The sequence below is a fragment of the Rattus rattus genome, chromosome 3 (genome assembly GCF_011064425.1).
Source record: "Rattus rattus isolate New Zealand chromosome 3, Rrattus_CSIRO_v1, whole genome shotgun sequence".
Taxonomy (NCBI): domain Eukaryota; kingdom Metazoa; phylum Chordata; class Mammalia; order Rodentia; family Muridae; genus Rattus; species Rattus rattus.
The window spans coordinates 115,550,510-115,562,746 of record NC_046156.1 but is presented as its reverse complement, the minus strand read 5'-3'; the positions used below and the strand labels follow the sequence as shown (position 1 = coordinate 115,562,746).

Genomic DNA, 12,237 nt, shown 5'->3' with positions numbered 1-12,237 from the left:
CCCTCACCTCTTTTCGTATCCTCTGCATTGCTTCATGGGGCCCTTCTTAAGGTGGCCGCATGTCACTGTGAGAGGCAGAAGCTGTGGTTAGTAGAGCTCCAGTTTGTTGATCTAAAACAGACTTCAGCACAACTCAAATTCTAACGTAAAAATAGAAATCGTCCTTGGGTTATATTTTTATTGCTGGCATTTGCTTCACAATGACACTTGCCGGTTGTATCACAGTGACTAAGTGTAGCTTCTTATGTTCTCTAGCTCTCGTGTGCTCCACTTAATGGAAAGACTGAAACCCAGGCAGTCAGAGAAAAATGAGTTTATTTATAGTGAGGTTTTTCTCTTCGTCTAGATTTTTAATGATAGTGTCATAAGTTGTGGGAGTAACCAAAGTTACCAAGAATATCCATGCAAAATGCCCCAGTTATTCAAATACATCGGGTCCTTTCATGTGGAAATGCAAATCAATACTCTAGGGAAAGGCTGGTCAGCAGCGATCACAGGATCATTTCAAGGACCTTGAGAGGAGTTGAAAAAGTCACTAAAAGTGGTTTTTCACTTTTCCCTCCAACAGTTGAACAAAGGCTTTATAAATCTTGGAATGTTTTAACTCAAAATACTGCTAATTTAGCATTTCAAGGAAGCCATATATGGATGAAATCTAGAATTCTTAATAATCCCTAATCCTTGAATTTAAAAGTTTAGTCATAGTCAAAAAATGGAAAGTTAGATGAGATTTACTTTACAAGCAGGAAAAAAAAAAAAAAAAAAACAGCAAAAGACCAAACTAACTCACAAACAAAACCATCCATCCCCCTCCCCGACTGCAGCAGCACTGGGCATGAGGGAGAGTTCTTACTGAGAATGCACTTTGTGTAAGAATAACTTGATGGCCAAACTGGACTGACAGGATGTGAACTCACCCACAGTCACCAGAAAGGATGTGCTGAAAAAGCCAATGGGTGTTTAAGTTAAAACAGTTCAGAGATGGAATTTCGAGTCACAACTAAAGAATGGGCAGCCATTCTGATTGATATTACATACCTTTGTGATTTTCCCTGAAAGGTCTAGAGTTTATCACATGGAGGTTATTTTTAAACTTAATTTAGGCTTTCTCTCTCTCTCTCTCTCTCTCTCTCTCTCTCTCTCTCTCTCTCTCTCTCTGTGTGTGTGTGTGTGTGTGTGTGTGTGTGTGTGTGTGTGTGTGTGTGTGTGTACATGTGTCATCTCACCAGCCCAAGGAATGTGCATTTTATACAAAGTGCAACCACATTTCTCCAATCTCAGTACCTGGGACGTGGAATCAGAAGGGAATCCACATGGCTACAGAAAGTTCAAAACCACTCAGCTTTCTGGAACTATTCTGAGCAAACACCAAGACAGTACACTCCAATTACAGTGAAGATTTCACTGTCAGTATTGAACTTATGATTGAAAGAGACATTAGTCAAGTTTGTTATTCGTTTGTTTATTGCCAAAGGGCCATCAGGGAAGATCTGATGCAGCTTCAGTGGTGAGTGTTCAAAGTCATGGTGCTTCAGGAAGAGAGGCTGAAGTTGGTGAAGTAGGGACTCACACATCCAAGTCCTAAGGGAAACATCAGTGACTAAGGAGAAAGGACCAGTACAGGACAATCACAGGACCTAACAACCTACTAAACAACAGATGAGAAAGCCACAAACAGACTTGTTGGTTTGTAGAAGCAATTAAAGACCTTAAGACTGAGCAGCGCTGCAGGGGAGTAACTCAGAAGGGAGGCAGCCACAGCTAGCTAGTTGGAGAGTAGTCACCCTCTGAACTGATGAGGCAGCTAGCTGGAAAATCACCCCCTACAAGGCTAGCTTACTCCTGTCATGGGGGGGCTACTTTAAGAGAACATAGTCAAGCCTTTGAAGTCTGCCTTTCTCTCTCTAAACCCAAAGACCTCCACTCTATGCTAGCTCAATGAGCCCACCCTCAAAATCAGTGTGAACACAGAAAACTGGTTATGGTATGGACACAGATTACAGAGTTAGGAGTCCATGTAGCTCTACTTTGAAAGCAGAAAGATAGGAACTAGGCCTGGCTCTAGGGGAAGGGGCAAGACCAGCTGTGTGTGAATACAAGCAAAAGTGGGGACAGCCATAACCTGGACTGGTCTGGCTAGGACACACAGATTCATCAGTGCCCTTCCAATGCAGAGTGTTTGGTTCTAACTGACAACTTCTTATTCTAGAGCTACAGTTTTCTGGACCTTTCCCATAGCCAGCCCACACTAGCTAAGAGCCTCTGAGAGGGCATGGACCTGGGCAGGCCTTATACTCAGCTAGAGGCACCCACTGAATTGCTGACATCATTGGCATGTGGAAATCACCCTCAAGAGATCAGCTCAGCGCTGCCCTAACACTGTTTGGGCTGGTGGGAGAGGTAGGGCAGGGCTCAACCTGCAGCAGCCTTCCCTTTCTGGTCTAACCTGTTTGATACAGCCTACTCACCTCTTCTCCCTCCACCACCATCACTAAAGGAACAAACCCGGGGAGAAAGCCTGTACCTCTAGTCGTTCATCAGGGAAGAAACAGGGCCCATTGATAACGGTTCTGGCCTCACCTGTGTTGTTTTCCTGTGATTTTATTTTGTGTTATTTATATCTTCAGCCTATAAACCTCCCCCTGCCTTTGTCATTTCTTTCCTTAATTCTTCTCTATCTACTCTCCTTTTTATCAATTATTCATAATTGTAGCTTTAATTTTCTTTAAAAAGTCCTTGCTCATTCTAGCTCCTTCCCTTTCAGTCCTTGTTAGGCAACAAATTAGATCCTCTGTAATACCCAGCCGTCCATAATTCTCTATGACTTACTCTTAAGCTTTGTGTGATCAGTGGCTAGGTGACTTACATGGGTTAGAGAAATAGGGGTGTTGACACAGCCCTTCATTTAAAAGACAGTTGTAAAGTCTGGTTGCTCAAAATTCATCATTATCTGGCATATCTAAGAATGATAAAGTGAGCTGTGGGTGGCTCGCCAGCTTTTCAAGTATCATTTAGCCTTTTGAACCCTGGAAAACAGTGACCTTCAAGTACATTCAGCTCAAATTTCAAGATTCAGGGCACAGCATTTGCTTTGGGTGGACTGGTTCAGAACTCCCAAGATGCCAACTGGAGCAAGAACTGTATATTAAATTGCATGCCCACGAAAGATGTCACCCAAGACAGCCAAGGCTCCCCAGAAGAGCCATTGTGTCTCCATGCCAGAGCCACACTGGGGTCAGAAGAGTGTGTATAGCTCCAGGACTCAATGATTCAAAATGAGAAGGGAAGTTAAGAAAAACATGAAAGGAAGAAGACAGAGGAAGGAAATGGAGAAGAGAGGAGAGAGGGAGGGAGTGGGAGAGTAGATAAGAAAACAAGGAAGGAGGGAGATAATAGGGAGGGGGAAAGAAAGGAGGGAGATAATAGGGAGGGGGAAAGGAAGGAGGGTACGTGCGCATCCATGTGAATTAGAGTAAATCACCTTCAGAATGAACCCTCTTACAAAAGTCAACAGTGATAGCTTGGAGGCTGGAAGAGAAAAGCTCCTGAAGGCAGATGCCCTGAGGGAAAGGAATTTTCCTCACTATCCATACATACTGTTCCAGATCTTTCTATGACATCTAGATCACAGACATCTTGGCTAAGAGCAAATTTAATGGCTAAGAAAATACTCTGTGTACAGAACACCCAGTAATAACGTAAGGTTTCACAGTGTTCAGTAAAGATGTTTCCGAGGCGCCAGCAGATTACAGATTTCTGCCTCCTGTATTTCTGGTTCAGGCTTTTTAGGAAACAGTGAGCGTTGCTTCTCACTTCACACAAAACCTGCGTGGTCTGACATGCAGAATGGTCTGGCATTAGACAGTACTTGCACTGGAGAAGCCTGACACCTTGAAGTTATCTTGAGTTTGAGCCCAAATGAGAATATTCTCTACCCAAATTGAAATCATTACAATTTCAAATTGGCTGGTCATACTATTTGTATACACAGTTGACATGAGAAAAGAAAACACCCTAGTGAGCATAGAGCCCAGAATTCCATCTTCAGCTCTCAATACACCAAGTGTGGTGGTCCACAACTGTAAGGCCAGTACTCGGGGGTAGAGGTCAGAGGACCAGAAGTCCAAGGTCATCCTTGGCTACATAGCAAGTTAGAGGCCAGCCTGGACTACATGAGAATACAATAAAATTTTTTAAAAATAAATTAACAAGTGTGTTTTTTCTAGAAAACTTTGCTCATGGACTCTACCCTGTTGGAGAAGCCTGCAATGTCATTGGCATTTTTAATACATTGCATGGTAGGGCTCTCAGCCACCTTCTTCCTTCTTCCTTCTTCCTTCTTCCTTCTTTCTTCCTTCCTTCCTTCCTTCCTTCCTTCCTTCCTTCTTCTTCTTCTTCTTCTTCTTCTTCTTCTTCTTCTTCTTCTTCTTCTTCTTCTTCTTCTTCTTCTCCTTCTTCCTCCTCTTCTTCCTCTCCTTCTTCTTCTTCCTCTCCTCCTCCTCCTCCTTCTCCTCCTCCTCCTCCTCCTCCTCCTCCTCCTCCTCCTCCTCCTCCTCTCCTCTTCCTCCTCCTTCTTTAGGATACTTTTTTAAATGACTATCACTTTTTAATTATTTACTTTATGTAATATGAGTACATTGTAGCTGTCTTCAGAAACACCAGAAGAAGGCATCGGATCCCATTATAGATGGTTGTGAGCCACCATGTGGTTGCTGAGAACTGAACTCAAGATGTCTGGAAGAGCAGTCAGCCGTCTTAACCAGTAAGCCATCTCTCCAGCCATCAGCCCTCTTCTTAGTATCTAATTCTAATTTTTACACACTCCCTCCCTCTCCCAGGCAAGTACCCAGGTGCCTTCCTGTGACTGGCTCAGTAATGTTATAGAATTACCACGTGCTTGAATGTCACCAACTCTCCGTTCTCTTACATAACTCGAAATGGTTCTAAACAGAATTACAGATCACCATTGGGAAGACCTTAATGGGAAATCTGAAGACATGGCTCACCATAGAAAAACAAAGGTCTCACACTGAAAAATAGGATTGTAGGAACTGTTTAGGAAGGCACAGAGGCTTTAGGACGTAGACCCTTGCTAAAGGAAGTGAGTCACTGGGGATGGGCCTTGAGGTGTGATAAGCAGCTCTACTTCCTGCCAATCTTTGCTTACTAGTTCTAGACACAATGTGACCAGATGCCTAATGTCCCTGCTGCCATGCCCTCAATGCCATGAAGAATCGTGTCCTGTGAACCAAACTAAAGCCATCCTTCCTTGCTTGACTACATTGCAGCTGTTGTGTATTTTGTCACAGCAATGAGAAATAAGACAAGAACCCCCTCAACTTGATCACAAGGCTGGGAAGCCTTTCATCAGAGTAGAAGTGCTAAGTGCCATATAAATAATGACATTGACTTTGCACACAAGAGTCAGAGGAGGTATACCTTCCCTATAGAACCTCACCTTAAGGACCTGAGTCCTGTATTCTTAGAAATGGCCTACTTCTTCAACAGCTGTTTATTTTAGCATTTATTCTTTCCTAAGTGGCAAAGTTGAGTGTGCAGCACATTAGGAAAGCATACGCTTGCACATGGTCAGCACTGAGCTTTGGTCTAGTGCAAGCCCAACCTTTACATGGTAGCCATCGCTGACTTGAAGGAAACCTGTGGTTCGTGATCCAGCTTAGATAGCTGTTTAAGGGTTCATTGTATAATAAATAGCGGGAAGGTAATTAGAGAGGGAATCTTATATAGTGGACTGACATTTAAAAATGAATAAATGGGCAAATGTAAAAAAGACAAATGTATATAAATATGTACCTACCTAAAAAGAGAAGAAGAAAGGTGGGTTAGAAATGTTTAAACAAGAGAAAGTTAAAACATACTTGTCTTCCTGTCTCTCTGTTGCTGTTATAAGACCTTGGGGAGGGAAGGGTTATTTGAGTTGCACACTCAACCATGGAAGTGAAGTCAGGACAGGAACTCAAAGCAGAAGTTTGGAAGCAAAAGCTGAAGCAGAGGCCATGGAGGAGTGCTGCTTACTGGCTTGCTCCCCAAGTCTTGCTCAATGGGCTTTTTTTTTATAGCACTCAGGACCACCTATCCAGGGGTAACACTGCCCACAGTGAGCTGGACCCATCCACGTTGATCATTATTAATTCCATATGCTTGCCTATAGGCCGATCTGATGGAGGCATTTCCTCAGCTGAAGTGTACTCTTTCCAGATAACACTGGATTGTGTTGAGCTGAAAAAATCTAACAGGAACAAAGTTTAAACTCTGCACATCAAGTCTCTGTACAACTTCAGCACATCGATTAATCACAAATAAGAGAACTTGAGATTCGCTATAGAATCAACACAGTAAAGAATGTATTTATCTAATTAATTACTAAATATTTAATTAAATATTAATAATCTCATATGTATTTATTTAAAATAGGATAAGGCTATGAGGATGTTATATAGCCTGTTACTTAGATTTCAATAACTGTACATACCTAAAAAAGTCATTTAAAGGAGAAAAGATCTCCTTTGGGATCACAGTTACAAATGGCCTTGCCCAAGTTCATTTGACTTCATTGCTTCTGGGCCTGCTGTGAGGAGAAACAGCTAGGTGGAGTGACATACATTGGAACAAAGCGGGTCATGTTGTGTCATTGCAGACAGCAGCAGGGAGGGATGAAGGGAGAGAGTTCCTTCCATCAACCTCATCAAGCTGTGAATCAACAACCGAGGAATGAGGCAAGAGGTCAGAATCCCCATGACCAAATCATTCCCTGAAAATTCCACTGCTAAACACCGCTGCTCTGGAGACCAACCTTCCACACAGGAGCTTTAGGGTGACTGCAAACTTTCACAATGTTAACAGCGTGTGCATTACTCTATAATACTGACAATGGCACTGGGGAAGAAGTTGGTTTTGTGTCAGTGGCTTTTACTTTTGTGTCAGAAGAAGAGGTATGGATACCAAACTATGCTTTCAAAGTGTGGGTAGAATTTTATAAAAGAAACCCTCTATGTCACCTTATCTTTGTGAGCTGCCTCATTTCTTCAGCTTCTTTGGGGGGAAAAATGTTGATTTAGGGGTCTGGTCTTATGAGTTAAGCTTAATCAGTAAACTACAATTCTTAAAATGACACACGAACTCAAGTGTTTTTTTTTTTTCTCTTTTGGAAGTTGTATATAATATTAAAGTCAGCAATTGTAGGGCCAATCCACGGGAAAATGACAAGTTTTCTTGCGTCACTGTGATTGTAATTCTAAGGTCCAGTTTCTGTCGTGTCTTGGGTGCTGATATCTGGTTAGCTTACCCAGCATCTTGGTCAGATATTCTAAGCAACAGGCAGCCTCCCCTCTTTCCCACAATTCCCTCACCTAATTAGCAGTAAAATTTGTAAAAAAAAGAAAAAGAAAAAGAAAAAGAAAAAGAAAAACAAACAAGCAAAAAACTCCCTTTGCTTATTTTTCTGTATTTTTAAATATTTGATTTTTAAAAAGTTGGATCAGTGGCCCACTTCTGAAAAGTCAGATCCATCCAATGACATTTCATATAAACCCAGATCTTTTTATAAATAGCTATGTTTTTCATTTTGTTGCCTTCAAAGCAATTTTTGCTTTAGGGACAAGAATCCCAATCCTAGAATTATTTTACATAAATACAACTTACACTTTCCAAGGTTTTCCTTTCGCCTCTCTTTGCTAAATGTAGATGAGTCTCCAGTCATCTAAACAGTGGTCAAGCTTCTCCATTCTGCTCCCTGTTTCTTTGGCATAAAAATATGCTTTATACGGCCTGCAAAATGGGTCAGCTGGTAAAAGGGCTTGCCCTCAAGCCAAGACCTGGATTCAATCCCTGAGACCCATGAGGTAGAAAGAGAGAACAGTTGTCCTATCACATGCATGCTTTGGCATGAAAGCAAGCACACATATACATACAAAATAAATATGTGATAAAAATTACAAATTATGAAAGTAATAAAATAAAACCTGCCTTACTGAGGAAGATTGGTTTTGTCCCTCTCGATAAGCAACACTAACCACTGTCATACATTGGCAGTATAACATGGCTTAAGCCTTTGTCCGTGTTTATGAGAGTTTGAAGACCACTATAGTTAAGGCAGGAACACAAAACCCTGAGTGAAGTTGGCTTTTTCATTTGCTGCTGAATCTAGTTTTATTCTTTTCTGTCATCTACAAAAGCAACGTGGCCCAGGGCCGGCTGGCAGGTGCATCACCTGGCATGCTGTCACTCCCATGCCTCACCCCTGGAGTTGCTGGCAAGGGTAGAGACGGAGCAACACTTTTCTTGGCTTCTCCCTCCCACCTTGATACCCTAGCCCCTTAGAATTCGACACTCATGAGACAAGGAACAGACACTGCTTGCCACTGTTTTCAAAATGCACAAAGCACCATACTTCGACCCTAACATTGCCTTTTCCAGTAAAAAATAGTCAAGCATCAGCAATTCCCCGTGACTCACCCCAATGCTTCCCCTTTATTACATTAAGGCATAAAGTTGGGTTTTCCGGGCCAGAGAATGCAGTGTTGTGGTAGATTATCATCTTAGGATGTTACCCACCATTCTAGCCTCTGTGTTTATGCTCCCCTGTGGTCCTTTGGCATTAGAGAACCCGAACCATGCAACATCTCTTGACTTCTGGGGGAAGTGTACTCATGGAGACAGAAGATAGCCTCTGAGGGTCAAGTCTCAATTTCTTTATTGAAAAAATGCTGCCCACAAGGAAACCCAGGCACAAATACTTGATGACTCAAGTGGAATTCTACTGTGTCTGCTTTCTGCTCCTGCCTCTCCCCTCACCTCAAGATGAAAAGTAACCCTATACATTGGGAGAAGGAGTATCTTAGGATGGGTAAACTCTGTGGGGAAGGGCTGTGGCCATTTGTGCTCTGCTGACAACAGTCTTGAGGGAGGCTTAAAAGTGGTCATGGGTCTAATCTTGGAAACAAGTGCAGGGAGAATGTTTGCCTCCCATTTTCCGAAAGAGACAAAGGAAAGAAAATTCCTCAGTGTAGAAACAGCTTCGAAACATTTCCAGGATGTTTCCTGAAGTTCCTAAACAAAGCACATGAGGACTATCTCTATATTGAGTAAACAGGAAGGGGCAGGCAGTGGCAGGAAGTGAGCTTTTATAGTTCTAGAATGAGCAAGAACAGGGACTTGATTCCCATGCATCCAAGCAGCAGTCTCAGTGCGTCTTCTGAGAGAAACTGCTGTAGCATCTGCATAATGACATTGCCTTGCAAGGGATTCTGGGACAGCTACCATGAGTGGATGTCATTCAATTGGTGTAACCTCCTCAAAACCTCAAAACTACTGAGCAAGAGGTGTGTGCACTTTTCTGGGTGGATGGAAGGATGGCCAGCAAGTAAGATCAAAGTTTGTTTTAAATGTAACAGTTAAGGAAAATAAAGACAGATTCGTGTGATGGATATCTGAGCACTGAATGAAAACTTGAAGACACACTGTAAAAATTTAAATCAAGCACATTTGAAACACATTTCAAGCTAAGAGACAGAAGAACTTTCAGCTATACCTGTTCCAATCCCAGCTGACAGTATTTCACTTTAGCTTCCACATCCTTTCTCAGAGTGGGAAAAGTGGATTCACTTATAGTCTGGGGTTCAGCACACAACCATGCATGCTTCTCTTTGTCTACTCCAGACTTGAAAGAAATGGATTCTCTTTGGCTTCTGATAATCGTGCTGTCACTAACGGATCCTGCATGCAGCTCCTTCTTTCCGACTTGGATTCAGAGGTTCTTAAGATACTTTAATCTGCCCTTAGTTGAGCCCTGAATGCACACTGTAACTTCATGTTCTGTTCTAATTGGCAAAATTCTAGCCAGGTGAGAACTGAAGACAAGTGAGCTGCAACTAAGGTAAAAGTCACTGAGATGGAGACAACTCCAAGTTCTTCCTACTGGAGTGCAAACTTTGGGTTCACCTGCGATCAGTCCCAGGAGCTAAAACTGTACTTCGAGATAGACAGACATCCCAAGGAGGAAACTCTGGAGGCCCTGGCTGATGGATTCAAACTGACAAAAGACATTAGGTTTTGGTTCTCCAGGAAAAGGCGTGAGATGAAGCTCAAGCATGTGTTTAAGGCCCACAGGAATTGGAAAATGAGCAGTTGCCACTCGACACCAAGAGGGATCACCAGCAGAACCCCGAGGAGTCCACATAAAATGACCCTAGACTCACCGAAGCTTTGGAAACCTTGAGTCTCACACTCTCTTCTGGGTACCAAAGCAGAGATGGCGTCACAGGATTTCTGACTCCCCGGCATAGGCTCTTTTTGTTAATGTTTTTTCAGCTTCCTTGTTGGGTAGGGGGCTGTTGGGTTTTATGTCTATACACAGTACAGGAATAATAAGGTTTCCATTTATAGACACAAAGGAATTCTAAACAGGTTTGGTTTAAAACATTCACCAGGAAAAAAAAAAGTATCCTTTCATTTGTTTATTTAGTGACAAGGTCTTGCTAGGTAGCCCAGGCTGTCCTCAAACTCGCTGTCCTCTGGCTTCTGCTCTGAAACACTGGGACTGTAAGTGAGCCATCGCACTGGATCCTTTCTATCATTTATAAGTCTTCTTGCCCCAAACAGCTGCTTACGTCACCAAATTGTCTAAAACATCAATGTTAGTAGTTTCCCTTTTAATTTGTCTCATGAATTCCAAGAATATCAATAACTCCCATATACCTGTCAAAGCCTAGCGATTATTCCCATGATTCCTCATTTTGACTAACAGAATATCACAGAGTGACACTGTACCACTTCAGGGGCTGGATTGCCGTGCATCTAACCAGCAGGCTCAGTGGCTGCAGCAGTGACTCTCCCATTCTGTGATAGTCTCATCTACACGGGCAGACCCTGGAGGTGCAGATCAGCAGTGAAGCTCAAATGCCCATAGGGGAGCACAGCTCCACTGAGCCTGGACAACTGAGGGAACCACCAGTCATCAAGAACGAGTTGCTGCAAAGATGGTGCTGAAAGTGAAGAAGGATGATCCTGCCCCTCCCAAAGCCGAAGCCAGAGTGAAGGCCTTGAAAGCTAAGAAGGCAGTGCCGAAAGGTGTTCTCGGCCACAAAAAGAAGACCCGTATGTTACCTACCTTCCAGCAGCCTAAGACCCCGTGGCTTCAGAGGCAGCTAAAATATCCTCGAAAGAGCGCGCCCAGGACAAGCAAGCTTGACGACTATGCTATCATCCAATTGCCACTGACCACCAAGTCAGCCATGAAGAAAGTAGAGGACAGCAACACTCTTGTGTTTATTGTGGATGTCAAGGTCAACAAGCACCGGGTCAAACAGGCTGTGAAGAAACTATGACATTGATGTGGCCAAAGTCAATACCCTAAAAAGGCCTGATGGGGGGTTGGGATTTAGCTCAGTGGTAGAGCGCTTGCCTAGGAAGCGCAAGGCCCTGGGTTCGGTCCCCAGCTCGAAAAAAAAAAGAATCAAAAAAAAAAAAAAAAAAAAGGCCTGATGGGGAGAAGAAGGCGTATGCTCGCTTGGCTCCTGATTATGATGCTCTAGATGTTGCAAACATGATTAGGATCATCTAAACAGAGTCCAGATGGCTAATTCTAAATATACACTTTTTTCACGAGAGAGAGAGAGAGAGAGAGAGAGAGAGAGAGAGAGAGAGAGAGAGGGAGAGAGAGAGAACAAGTTGCCTTGGAGCTAGAGGGTTGCTCAGTAGTTATGACCCCATTGCAGCTTTTACAGAGAACTGGATCTTGGCTCCAGCATGCAAGTTCAGCAGTGTACAACCAACTCTAACTATGGCTCCAGAGGATCCCAATTGTGGCCTCTGAAGGCACCTGTGCTAATAATGTGCACACACTCTTCCACAAAAAGCACAGGACCCATTTTAAATGTGTCTTCATTTAAAACAAGAAGGAGGAGGAGAAGGAGAAGGAGAAGGAGGGGAGGGGAGGGGGGAGGGGGAGGGGGGGGGGGGGGGGGGAGGGGGGAGGGGGGGAGGGAGGGAGGGAGAGAAGGAGGAGGAGGGGGGAGGGGGAGGGGAGGGGAGGAGGGAGAGGGAAGTTGGCTTAAGCCATTGCATTAAAAGGAGACTTTGTTGGTTTCTCCCCCAAATTCATGTTGAAATGTTTTTAGGCCTTTAGGAAGTGGTTTATGAAACTATTTCTGTAAGCAATAAGTCTTCTACAAAATGAGGCCCTTTGTGCCTTTCTACCCTTTGCATGTGAGTCTCACT

The 12,237-nt window shown here is 43.3% G+C and overlaps 1 pseudogene; it reads left to right on the top strand.

The window, feature by feature from the left end:
- Window positions 1-10,997: 10,997 nt before the first annotated feature.
- LOC116895513 lies at window positions 10,998-11,581 on the top strand (annotated as a pseudogene).
- The last annotated feature ends 656 nt before the right edge of the window (window positions 11,582-12,237 follow it).